At 40.8% G+C, this 12,892-nt stretch overlaps 1 protein-coding gene across 1 annotated transcript in view; it reads right to left on the bottom strand.

Moving 5' to 3' along the window:
• Window positions 1–12,361, bottom strand: part of fhl3a (four and a half LIM domains 3a) — a 37,997-nt gene extending 25,636 nt beyond the window's left edge. Inside the window, exon 1 of the mRNA XM_044015196.1 lies at window positions 12,144–12,361. The gene's annotated coding sequence lies outside the window, so the exon portion shown is untranslated. The remainder of the gene's footprint in view (window positions 1–12,143) is intronic.
• Between the last annotated feature and the right edge of the window lie 531 nt (window positions 12,362–12,892).

The following is a 12,892-nucleotide window of genomic DNA, read 5'->3' as shown; positions in this document are numbered from 1 at the left end:
CGGTACAGCCAGTCTAGCTCCACCCTGACTGTATCGTAATAATGAATAATAATAATGACTTCGATTTATAAAGCGCCTTTCACGAAACCCAAGGTCGCTTCGGTACCATCGTACCATTTTGCTCTGGTTTCCAAAGGGAAGGGTGCCAAAGAATGGCACGACTGGGGCTGGATATGTTGGTACTATTCCTAATGGAAACACATACAAAAAAATATGTAGGGTCCCCAAACCGAACCGTTACACTTGGTGGAAACACGGCTTAAAACTCCTCTGACCCACCACCACGAGCATGACACAGCAAATGACCAATGACCATCATTACACAGGGTTTCTCATACTATAGGATGCATTTCCTTCCATTCAGTCTTCAGTATCCATTAAAACTTAAACAGTTTCCACTCACCACTGCTGAGAAAGTGTGCAGTGGGATGAGGGATGGGTTTTTTAGGGTTTTTTTTAAAGGGGGGGGTTTGAATACTTCCACAGTGAAGTCATGGTGCTTGTGTCATTGGCTCTCTGCTGTGCTTTGCTCACCGTCTGGCCCCCATTTTACCCATTGATCTAATTTCCAATGCCAAAACTAGATGTGGTTCTGTTTGAAGTTGAATGTTTAGGCCCATTAAAGCGATGACAGAATTGCAAACGTATGGTGGACCTCGGGAGAAGTAAAGAAGAAAACAACTCAGTGATGTTTGCCAGATTCTTGAGAAGGGAAGGCGTAAACACAATGTAAACTTTCTTTAGCAGCGTCCAGTGAAATCTGAACACCTATCTTACTTTTTGCATGTGTTGCTCGTGCTGTTCTTCCCTCCATTCTAGCTTTAATTATCATTTGGCATCATAATATTACAAAATCTCCACCTCTCGTGTATTGAAATGCTACCTGAAAATGTCTTTCAACCACAGCTGCCGCACTGAAATGAGATGAAATGAGCCAACGGAGAATTTTCCCATTGCATCATCAGCTTGTCTCGCCTTTGCTGCTGTCACCAAGCATCAGAGTCGCAGCTGGACACAGTGCAGATCACTATCATCAGATATTTTAACAAAAATTAAAGTTTTAGGGCAGTGTGTTTTTTTGAGGCTGGTTCTCTTTGCTCTGGGATGAAAGAATGCATTTGTCGGCCACATTTAAAGGAGCCTTTGAAATTGGAGCACTTAATCACAGTGCTATGATGCAATCAGCCTTCAAATGCAGCCTCCAAAGAATGTGGCCCCTGGTCCTGGACTCAGGTTTTCTGTCCTAGGCCGGGGCCACACTGGATGCATTAGCAGCATCTTGCATTGCAGGAGGTCCTGCTTTTCACTGAGGATCACATGATGACAGATTAGAGCAGCCACACTGCCTGCTGTCGTTCTTTTTGGGAATCAGCCTCTGGCCTATTTTTCTGCGAGCCAAGTACAGGTTTACGAAAAACAGACAGTCCATTTCAGATTCAGTGTCATTATCTGTCACATGTGTCATTCTGTTTCAAGATATAAGAGGTCGAGCATTTCAGTTGAATCCATTTGTTATCAACAAGACTTTATTGAAGATATTTGCAGCACGGATTAAACGGTTTAACAGATTCATACTGAAGATTCCTGGCATTTAGTTTGCAGGGGAGTATTTAGATTATTTAAAAGTATAGTTTTAGGATTGTTTTCAAAGGCAAACCCACACACAGCACACCGCACCAGGACAGCCGTGGCCTTACAGCAGCCTACTGCCCTTTTTAGCAGCTTGTGTTCACTGTGATGTCACCTTCTAACAGTTTATCTCTACTGATATTGCACCTAGATGTGGATTTATGCCAGAGAAGTGTTACATTACCAGTTTGCTGCTGCTCATGTGGTCAGGTGATTTGACTGAATGCCCGAGACATATACACCACATCAGAGATTCACAAAGTTCAGGGGTTTAAGGCCCCTAAAAAAAATCTACAGAACTTCTGAGGGTAAAACAACACTAAAGTAAACAGATAATATCACTATATATTTTCATATTTCATTTTCAAGTTGTTTTTTTAATAATTTGGTAAAAGAGAGATTTTTATAGAGCCAGTCTGAGTATTGATGATTGGATATTAGAAAAGGAAAACCTTAACAATTGATACAAACCAAAACCCCAATTTTCACATACATGCTTCACAGACTGTACAAACATAATTAAAAAGCAGCAGCAGGATTTTTTATTTTATCTGATTTTATCCGATTCTTGTTGCCTAATGTTGTGTTTTTGAAATGGCTGCTTATGCTTATGCAAATGCATCATCACAAATGTGTTGTTTACAGCGCGTCGTCGTAGCAGAATATCTGACCATGTTTTTGCTGAGGTTCCAGAAGATAATGCAATTTTGAAAGTCAGGATTTCCACTCACACAAAAATCAAGATAGTGAAAAAGCTAATTGAACTCTTATGCCTCAAACTTTCAGGCCCTGCTACACATATTTTCCATTTGACCAAATGTTGCATTAGCACTTTAAATAACAAGGTAATTGATAGAAAGGTGACTGAATACAAAGTCCAAAAATGAGTCTACACATTTACTTTATGAGTGTATTCAATGTTTCGATCTGACATGGACATTTTTTGTGGCATGACATGGGGCGTGACATCTGCCTCCTTTTTTTATTTTGAATCCCTTTCGAAACCCTTTTGTCTGTGAACTCATGAAAAGTGTAAACGTCAGTCAGTTTTTGGCTCTGACTCCTGACTCATTGTGACTTGCTGCAGGGCTGACGTAGTCTCACTCTCTTGCTTTCCATACACTTTGCTACTTTATAGCAGATCCACTCTCAGGTACACATGTATGCCATTGTTTGATTTGATTTGATTTCTTTGTACCCAACTCTTCAGGAGGTCTGTGACTCATTTGGTAATTGTGATGAGTGGAAAGGCTCTGATCTCCCTCTGGACTGAATTATGTCCGACTACTACAAACATCCTGAGCTCAGTATGATCTGCTGGTTGTGTCAAACAAAGCAGTGCTTCGCTGCTATGGTCTCACTGCACCAGTTTCAAGAACTTTAATTACATAAAGGTGAATGAGAGCAGATGACGGACGCCTTTGGGAGCGTCACAACATGTTCCTGCTCATGTGTGCATTTGTTGCGATAAGGTTAAATAGTTGCTGGAATTTCTGCCTAGTGATACAAACTTTTCCAAGATGGAAAGGTTGTGCACACTGAGTAAACTATACACAGCAGGAACTTGCGTTTATCTTCGATTATGCCTTTCTGTGACAGCCCGTTGACAGATGGACCCACAGGCAATGATGGCGCAGTCAGGCCACTCCTCTCTCCCTCGCAATCTCATTCTTTCGCCTAACTCTCTTCGCCAATAAATTGTTCCTCAAGTTTCTGTTGCTCATCTCTGTTGTAAATAACTGTGATCCTGTCATTGAGGGGCTGACATCCTTTTATAGCCACATCAAGGACACTTTCTGCCATTTATGGCTCCTCCAATGCAACATACAGTATAAGGAATGGTCAGCATCCCATGAAGGTGAGACAAGACAGGGTAGCAAAGGAGGCCAAGATACATTTTTAAAGATGAGTGCCAAAGAACAAGCAGTGCTAAGCGCACACTTCTGTTTGTGCATTCACACCAGCAAGCTAGCACGGTTCCTATTCAGGGCTCTCGTTCCATTAGGAAACCTTCACATGGTTAAGTTAAGCAGAACTGTCCTTCACCATAAACTGAAAGTGAAAAGAATGTGGGATGACCAAATCACCACCAAACATTCTTTGACCTTTAGGTACTTCTGCATTTTCTTAGTTTCCTTTGCCTTAACACTGGTGAGTATTCCTTCCTTCTTCCTCTCGTCTCCAGCTCACACTGACACGTCCACTGGTGACGTAACAGTTTGCCCTAAAAAAAAGTACTTTTTAGGTTCCATGCCGATTTATTTTCAGCGTGAACATTTAGTTCAGGAACAGGAACATGCCAGAACTTTGCCAGTGAGTGAGGGCTTATGTTCTGTCACTTTAAAAGGGTGCAATATTTGCACCTAATTGAATTTATGGGCTAGTGACTGACATAAATCCACACCTCAGTGCACGTAGTCTGGCTTGTCTCAGCCTGTCTCCTCTATTGTCTCTCCAACATAGAGAGTGACAGTGTATGTGTGGAAATACTAGTGAGGAAAAATACAGTGTGCATGCATGTGTGTGTGTGTGTGTGTGTGTGTTTTGGAGAGGTGTACAACATCTTGGTAAAGGAGTCGCATTCTTGATCACTCGCTAGTTTCATCATGCAGCATGCACATTTTCAACTGTGTTTACTTTCATGGGGGAATGCTCTCACTCACAGCTGCTCCTCAAATAAACATTCCCGTATTTATCAAAGACAAGATAATATACATCTTATCGGAACAAGTAACAGCTCTTCATGCAGTCCAACAACTCAGCTCCTTCTGGCTCGTCCCTGAGAGACAGTTGCGCAACAAGATGTCTCAGCACCATTTTCTGTGTCCAATACTGATACCGATACAGATAGTAATATCACAACCACACATTCCTATTGATACTGATATCAGTCTTTAACCTCTTTTGTACAACTTAGCTGTTAATTAGACGTTTGTGCTCGTGTATTTACTGTCTAGCCATAAGCAGCCATTTCTATAGATTTACGGCCCTCATGTCCTGGTCATGTGACGGTCATGTGACGGTGGCGGCAGACATGTCTCTTTACAGCATGTTGCCCATGCTAATACAGGGTGGCTCTTTACAATTTAAAAAATGTATTACAAAGACAATTGATAAGATATCTTAACCAGATTTTATCCATTGTAATCACAAGAAAATGATGGCGACAGTGTTGGATAAAGGGAGGAGTGGGCGACCAAGAACATCTGAGGAAAACATGGATCGTGTGAGACTTCTTTCTGTGGGGTCATGTTAAAGACATCGTGTATCAAACAAAGATACGGGACATTACTGACTTAAAGCAAAAGATTTCTGATGCCATTGCCACCATTGATGAGGCTATGCTACAGCGAACATGGCAAGAACTCGAGTACCGTCTTGATATGCTTCGTGCAACTAATGGTGCTCATATATAGGTGTATTAAATGACGTAAAAAAAACAACCACTGATTACAATAAAGCAAATCTGGTTAAGATCAAATCTGGTTAGGATCAACTGCCTTTGTAATATTTTTTTAAATTGTAAAGAGACTTTATGGATATCTATTTATCTATCTATCCATTGTCTACCGCTTTATCCTCCACATGAGGGTTGCAGGGGCCAACATATAGAATTGAACAACCATTCACTCTCACACCTACGGGCAATTGTAGAGTGTCCAATTAAACCTCTGCGTGTTTTTTGGACATGTGGGAGGAAACTGGAGAACCTGGAGAAAACCCACACACACACACAGAGGGAGAACATGCAAACCCCTATTATGATTTTAAGCATCATATTTAGGGTTTACAGGATTTTACTTTTGATTTTCTGTCAGCCTCTTCAGTGAGAAAATCATATCTGCTTATCCATACAAGCTAGAGCTTTTCTGCCAATTCAAATAAAAAGAACCCCAGTGCACCCACTTCATACACCCACACTCTCATGACTACACTTCCTCTAGCATGATGTCACAGTCTGGGTTCATTCATTGCATCTGTGGGATACAGCCTTATTAAGTGTTTGGGAAACAATCATCACTAATGCAGTTGGCATTGTGGCAAACTAAAGCTACTCGCCATATAAAGACACAACCACCACAGCAGCCGTGGGTGAAGGTGGGGATACAGTAGTGTTGTGGTGAAATAAACAACTCACAGTGCCAGTGCCATGGTTTAATTACCTTTTCAAGACATCTGTTGTGAGGAAATACTTTGTTAATGGCCCACTCCTTCTGGGATATATAGTGTTTTGAAAGGTGACATTTTGAGCCTCAGGCTTTGTTGCCTTATTTGAGGCCTGCTGATTATCATTGCCTGGTAAAGGAGCTGCATGCCACGTGGTCTCAAATTATTGCCCAATTAAGCCAGTGTGGAAGAACAACCGACGGGAAGGATGACGTCTGTGTTGCTTCAGTGGACATGAAACAGATGACAGATGGCTGCTGCTGGCTTACTGCATACTACAATAGGTTATTCTATAATTTCTTAGATTTTAATTTAAAGATACCAAGGCTGGTAGGGTATTTAAACTCTCAACAGGGAAAAGCATCCATCCATCCATCTTCTATCACTTTATCCCGCACATGAGGGTCGCTTTGGCAATCTCAGCTCGAGAAAAGCACATTATGCAAATTATTATTTACTTCTGTTGGAAGCAATGATAATTGTAGGTCAGTGGCCCAGTGATTCCCTCAGTAACAATAATATCCAAAGATCACTAGATACGAGGACGTGGTGTTAAAGTGTGGATTATGAGTCCTGGCTCTCGTTTCACAAAGATCTATTAGAGTGAAATAACATCCTATTACCTCATGTAATGAAATTCCCTTCACCCAACATTCTTCTCCTCAAGTGTCTCCATTAACTATAGGTTATCCTTCAATTTAGCCATTAGCCCCAGCCCAACATAACTATTAGTTACATGTATTTATTATACACAACATCACATCACCACTGTAATTTGTCCACTGATTTGAAGCTTGTGCTTTCTTCTCAGTTCCCCTTTCTCCCTGCTGCTTGGCTGTGAAAGACAAAATACCAGTTGTCAATGGACTTTTGTGACATTTGTTTCGTTTGAATAAATACTGTTTTCTCATGACAGCATCTGTTCAGGGGTGCCAATGTACTGCGCAATGAGCAGGATTAAGCAATGCTGGAGATTTTTGGGCAAGAACATTTCCACCCATGGCAGAGGTGAGGGCGTTTCGAGTAAACACAGACAGGTCTATCTGGGATCCTGTTCCCAAACACAAACCAGGCAGCTGCACCACATGATGGCACAGTTTTCATCATAACATTCCATTCATCAAGTCCTGGGAATTGTACGTGCCACACACCTCTGTTGCAGTATGAACCTTGCCCTCCTCCCCTCAGGCAAGGGTGCAGGGAAACAGTCATGGCTTGACTCACGCGTCTCCTCAGCATAAATTCACAACTTAGCCAAATGTGATGATGCGGCAATGAATCGTCAGGATTCAGGCACCCAAACAACACCTGGCTGGTACAAAGTGTGACATAAACACTGATAAGGTACACAAGGTACAGAGGAGGTAACTAATACTTCCCACTGATCAAAAAACCTGCTTAATCCCTGGATTAAATGGATTTTTTTTTTAATCTCCTGGATCAAATGACTCCACCATACACGCAAGGTGAATATATTAATTCATTTCTCTCTATCTGTTTTATTTTTGACAGGAATGCAAATTCACGTGTCACCTGATGCAAAGAATGCGATGTGCATTCATCTTCCAACTGTTAGCATAGCCATTAGCCATGAATGCTCAATATTGTGTCATTCATTTTGTTTTATTTAATCAGTGCCTTAAAATCATCAGAGTTTAGGAAAGAACCAAGAACATACAAAATATTAACATATTTAACATTGTCACTCAGCTCTGTTCATCTGGACACTTGTGACATCACATTTAATGCACTGGTGATCCTGGGGTCAAAAGACACAACAGGGCAGAAGAGCCACTGGTAATAGGAATGATGCTAATCGCCTTATTTTTGCAGGTTCACTCAGGTTTACAAATTCCAGGGATACCCGCTAATGTCAGTGTGAAAGCGGCTTAACAGAGTGGAGAGGCCAGGCATGACTATGCACTTCAGGTGAAAGTGAAGTGAGGCGGAACATATAGACTTATTCATTCAGAGCCTATAATTAGTTTGTATTAAACTAATAAGTGTTTAGTTATGAGGAATCTGCAAGTCTGTCCTCACAATTTGGTATTTCCTTTGAAAACAGCATTTCCTTTGAGAGTAGCAGGTAAGTGCTAGGTATAGGCCTGTAATTGTATCCCTCGAGGAATGTAATTACCCCATTAGTACCACGTTTGTTACCTTATGCACTCCTTAGCTGCCTATATAAAGTTTATATTCTCCTTAAATGAAGTCTCGTGTAGAGTGAACAGTGTGGCAGCGCGTGTAATGAAAGAGGGAAGAGACGGAATGAGGGAATGAGACTAAGGCAGGATGACTGGACTGTGTTGAAGTGTGTGTGTGTGTGTGTGGGGGGCATACTACCTCCCATAGGGGCCCAAGCTCAAAGGATCACGTTTCAGACATTTACCAACAAAGCATTCAGGGAGGAAGTCCTGCACCCCTCACAATAACACCATAGCACCTGGCCGTCACTATGAAGGAAACCTGAGGTCACCTACCTCCCCCTCTTCTCAGGGAATGCAGACACACTCCTGCTGCCAGACACGTGTCCCCACAAACCGACTGACCATGTCCAGACATGAAGACACATACAATGAAATAAAAATGCAATCTGAATGATGGGAATCAGAGGTTATTTCACTGACACAGCTCAAAGACGTGTACGAGGGTTGGCACCAGTTTCCCTTCTCAACATAGTTGTTTAAAAGTTGAATTGGGTTGTATTTATTATTTATGATAAATATAAAAAGAAAGTGTGAACCATACCATGTACATGGCTTCCACTATTGATACTTAAATCAGCGTCCATGTCAAGATCTCTCATTCCAGTTCTGGTCAAATGCTTTTTCTATGACGTTGTATTCGTTGAGCAATGGGTTGTACATGCGTGGGTACCAACAACAACCTCTGTGTATGACGTCATGCATGTCTTTCGTCTTCGTTGTCCCTTCTTGGACCACAAAAAGGAGCATGTCACCAAGTGAACTGCAAAGTTCTGTGCTTTGTGGCGCCGACACAGCGAGTGTGTTTGGGCTGTAGTGAGACATAGACCAACCCAGCAGAATATTGTGAGGCGTACCTCACTGATGCATGTATTACCTTAGATGGTACTGAATCGATACAGCAGCAAGTGCCATGATGGTAGTCTACAATGTACAGGTGCAGTGCAGATATTTAGATTTGCAATTTGAAGTCACCTGCAACCAGGCTGCAAATGAAAGCTACGAGCTGTCTCTCACATGTCAACTCATTGGTGCCATGCTTTTCCTTTTGGAATTTGACCACAGGTGGTTTAACCAACTGTGTTGCAAACAAAAAGGTGAAGAACTGTAATATAAACATCTCTATCCATGTAAACCTTTTTGGTTTACATTTGGCTTAAATGCTTAAATGCAGCCAGACAGCTGCATAATGTCAAAAGAAAACAACTCACGGCACAATGTAATTCTAATTTCTGCTCCCTAACCACCTGCAACCACTTGACCGTCAATTCTCCATCATTATCACTGCCGTGGTTTCAGGCCATGCCAACCCATAAAACCAGCCACAACTAGTCCCAAGTCATTTGGTTGTTGTCCCACTGCAGTTTGGAACTGGCCGGGGTCCAACCGCCACTGAGACCTCTGAAGAATGTGACCATGGTCAATGAAACAGAGAGGGAGAGCGGAAGAGCATGAAAGCAAACAAATACATTATACAGCCCGCGGGCACAGTCATGAAAAGCTTCCAAGAGGCTAAATGGACCAGAATGACTGGTGTTTAGCTGCTAGCTGATTATTTCTTGTTCTGTGTCAAACTAAAAAAAGAAAAGATTGTGAGTGAGTAAAAGCACATTGAACAAATCCCTCAAAAATGTCATTTATGTCACAACAGCCAGAAAACAGGTGCTGGGGCAAATGTTAAAAGTTGATCGTGACAATTATCATGCCTTGAAAAAAAAATCATCTTTGTTGAAGTTGAAGAAACCACCACGTCTTTGAAATGACAAACACATGAAGGTTTTGCATCATGCTTCACATTTTAACAATATACAGCATAGTGACCCTTTCTAACTGGAAAAATATAAGACAATTACACAGCGGCAATAATTGTTTAATCTAAATCAAACCTGTTAGAAATCAAGGCTTATATAATTATATGATTATGTGTATTTAGTGTACATGACCTGCAGGAGCAAATGCAAATGTCTGAAATCAGTTGGACGGGACATTAAATGGCAGCTTGATGTACTGTGTCAGCTCACGGTACATCAAGCAAGCCTGTATAATCCACACCTCCTGTGTGAGGAGAACAGCTAATTATCTGCAGGATTCACAACAAATATTGAATTTCTGTTGCGTGACTGGTGCAAAACCAGAAGAACAGAAACATCAGAGGGCAGAGACGCGTCATTACGTCATGACTGGAGAAACAACAAGATCTGGGAACGTCTGAGACCCAAGGCTTAAATGATAACACAAATCCAAGGAATGGTTTGAGTCAATGCCTTGGACTATATGAAACATCTATGCCATGATTATCCAGAACCAAAAATAACTTATAATTGGAATCATTGTAAAAATATGCTTTAAACTCTTAAACTGGCTCCAAATCTAAACTTTTTTTTTTTTTGTATTTTTACCTGGATACATATTTTTTGAGACCATTTTAAAATAAAATACAACAATCTTATTTAATGGAATGACTGGAAAGTTGCAGCCTCACACTTTTTATAACACTTTTACACGCTTTTTGTAAAGATGCACTATAAAATCATATATTGACTACGTTGTTTATGAAGTAAACATTGATTTTTTTCCACCCTGCCAACTACTACTACACACTAGAATAACGAGGTTGTTTCTAAAAAAAAAATCTTAAATGACAACAAAGGTAGAAAAGCAGTATCGTATTTTGAAGAAAGACACATAAAGCTGCATCATTCTTGTGGGTTATCTATATATGGGTATAGTTGTGGTGTTATCCAACTGTCAGCCACAGAGAACAGCAACATCTTCATTCTTCAGCCTCATTTGTCAAAAAGTATAATTCAATATTCCTGAGAAAACATAGAGTTTATGTCAGTGAGCTTTTTTTTCCCCTTATGGGCAAAACCCATTGTTCCCACTGTGCCCATGATGACACAACAGGTGAAACACCTATCAACCGTCATGACGCCAACGCTACTACTATTCCGCACATGCAGTGACGACAGGATGCACACCCAAAACAAAACAAACCCAAACCACAAACGCACCATCTCCCGCTTCCTGGTGGAAAAAAAGAGAGACAAGATTCCCCCCGAGGGACTTTGGTCTGTGAGGCCTTCACTCACTGCTCAGCTGGGAGCTTCTGTGACACAACTGTTCTTTTAATCCTTCCTGCGCACACTTCAGTGGCTCACACAATTATTTGCTTATTGTATGTGTGTCCACCACAATACGACTGGACCATGGGGTGAAGGTGTAAGGATGTGATTAGAGCGGAAGAGAAAAATGAAAAGCAGGAATACACACACACACACACACACCCATTAGACCCCCTCACTTTTTACAGGAAGTGGTTCCTGTCTTACATTTGAGACGTCTGTCCAGACAGCGTGTTTAACTAAGTTGTGAAATATTAAGGCTGGTCGTATTGTCAAGTCCACGCCCGCTTTCCCACTCAGACTGTACAGTAAAAAGTCACTAAATAAAATGTATAGACTAAATATTAGGCTACATTCATAATGACTCTTGTAAATATCTGTAATCCCAGTGGAGACACTGTCAGTCTCCTTCTCGCACTTAAAGGTGACAGGACTGTCTCTGCTGTGGAATAGTCGCCCATCCATCATTAGCTCTTCCCCTTTTTTGATTTTGCTTTCAATCTTTTAAGCAGTCTAAATGTATTAACTATTTTAATTCATTATTTGTCCTTTTTCTTATTGTTTTTTCCTTGTCTAATCCCCTTTTTTTTAGCTCAACTCTGCTGTTCTTACTTACTTGACATGTACAAAAATCAATAATAATTATTATTTTGACATATAAATAATAATAATATTAAAAGCTCACTTCTTATTTGCTGCTCCTTTTGTTATACTCTGGCCAAAGAAAACACTGTGTCACCAAAGACTGTCATTTCCACTAATTATAGAGTCAAACACTTTTATAGCCTATTGCTGGTAATCACAACGTTTCAAGATAATAGTATGTCATTCATATTCATTTGAGAACCTCTATAATAAACTCTATAAATACACTTATACAAGTAAGGTCCTAATATTTGACACCAAAAAGAGTATTTTCATTGTTTTCTGAAAGTCTAAATGAGGCAAAGGAACTGAATACTCAACATTAACAAAAGAAAGACGGAAAAAAGAAAAAAAAGGAAAAGTTGAGTCCTACCAGGAATAAAGAGTGAAGTCTGGAGACACCTTTTGCAAGTTGACAGTGGTAACTCGCCTCCCTCTGTCTGTCTGTGTGTGTGTGTGTGAGCAGACAGGACTAGGATCAGTGTGCAGGTCCTTTACTTCCACTCCTCAGCAGCGTGAAACTTATTCTGTCTTCTCACTCCACTCAAGTCAAGCCTCTGTGCCGAAGAGTGATGCAGCTTGCCGGCTACTTTTGTCCTACTACTGAGGAAGTTGCTAGTGAGTCACAAGATCCCGCCTTCCCCTGAAAAAAGAAAAAAAAAAACATTCCTCCCTCCCTTTCACCCTCCCTCCCTCTCACCAGCAACTTCAAAGGAGCCCAGAGAGAAGTTCATGCAATGGAGAGTGGATGACTGCAGGGCTCATCTGCTATCCTTTAGTTTATTAATCAATCAATCAATAACAATAATAATAATAATAATAATAATAATCAGAAGAGCAGATCAAAAAAAAGATCAGAGACACGATAAAGAAATGACATCATAATTCAGACACCCAGTCCTGGAAGAGCATGCATGTAAAAATGTGTCTTTAAGAGGATAGAGACGCACTTTTCACATGAAAATCACAAAGTGCTTCACAGCGAATAATATCTGTTACTTTCAAACTATTGTCAAATGAGTTCACACAATGCCTCGTGTCACCGGGTGACATTCCTGTGCAGAACACCAGAGATGATTCATTTTATAGCAAAACACATGTAGGCAACAGCAACATTGTGCT

The sequence above is a fragment of the Solea senegalensis genome, unplaced genomic scaffold (assembly GCF_019176455.1).
Source record: "Solea senegalensis isolate Sse05_10M unplaced genomic scaffold, IFAPA_SoseM_1 scf7180000013032, whole genome shotgun sequence".
Classification (NCBI taxonomy): Eukaryota; Metazoa; Chordata; class Actinopteri; order Pleuronectiformes; family Soleidae; genus Solea; species Solea senegalensis.
The sequence above is the reverse complement of the archived record's forward strand: the minus strand, read 5'-3'. Positions and strand labels throughout refer to the sequence as shown.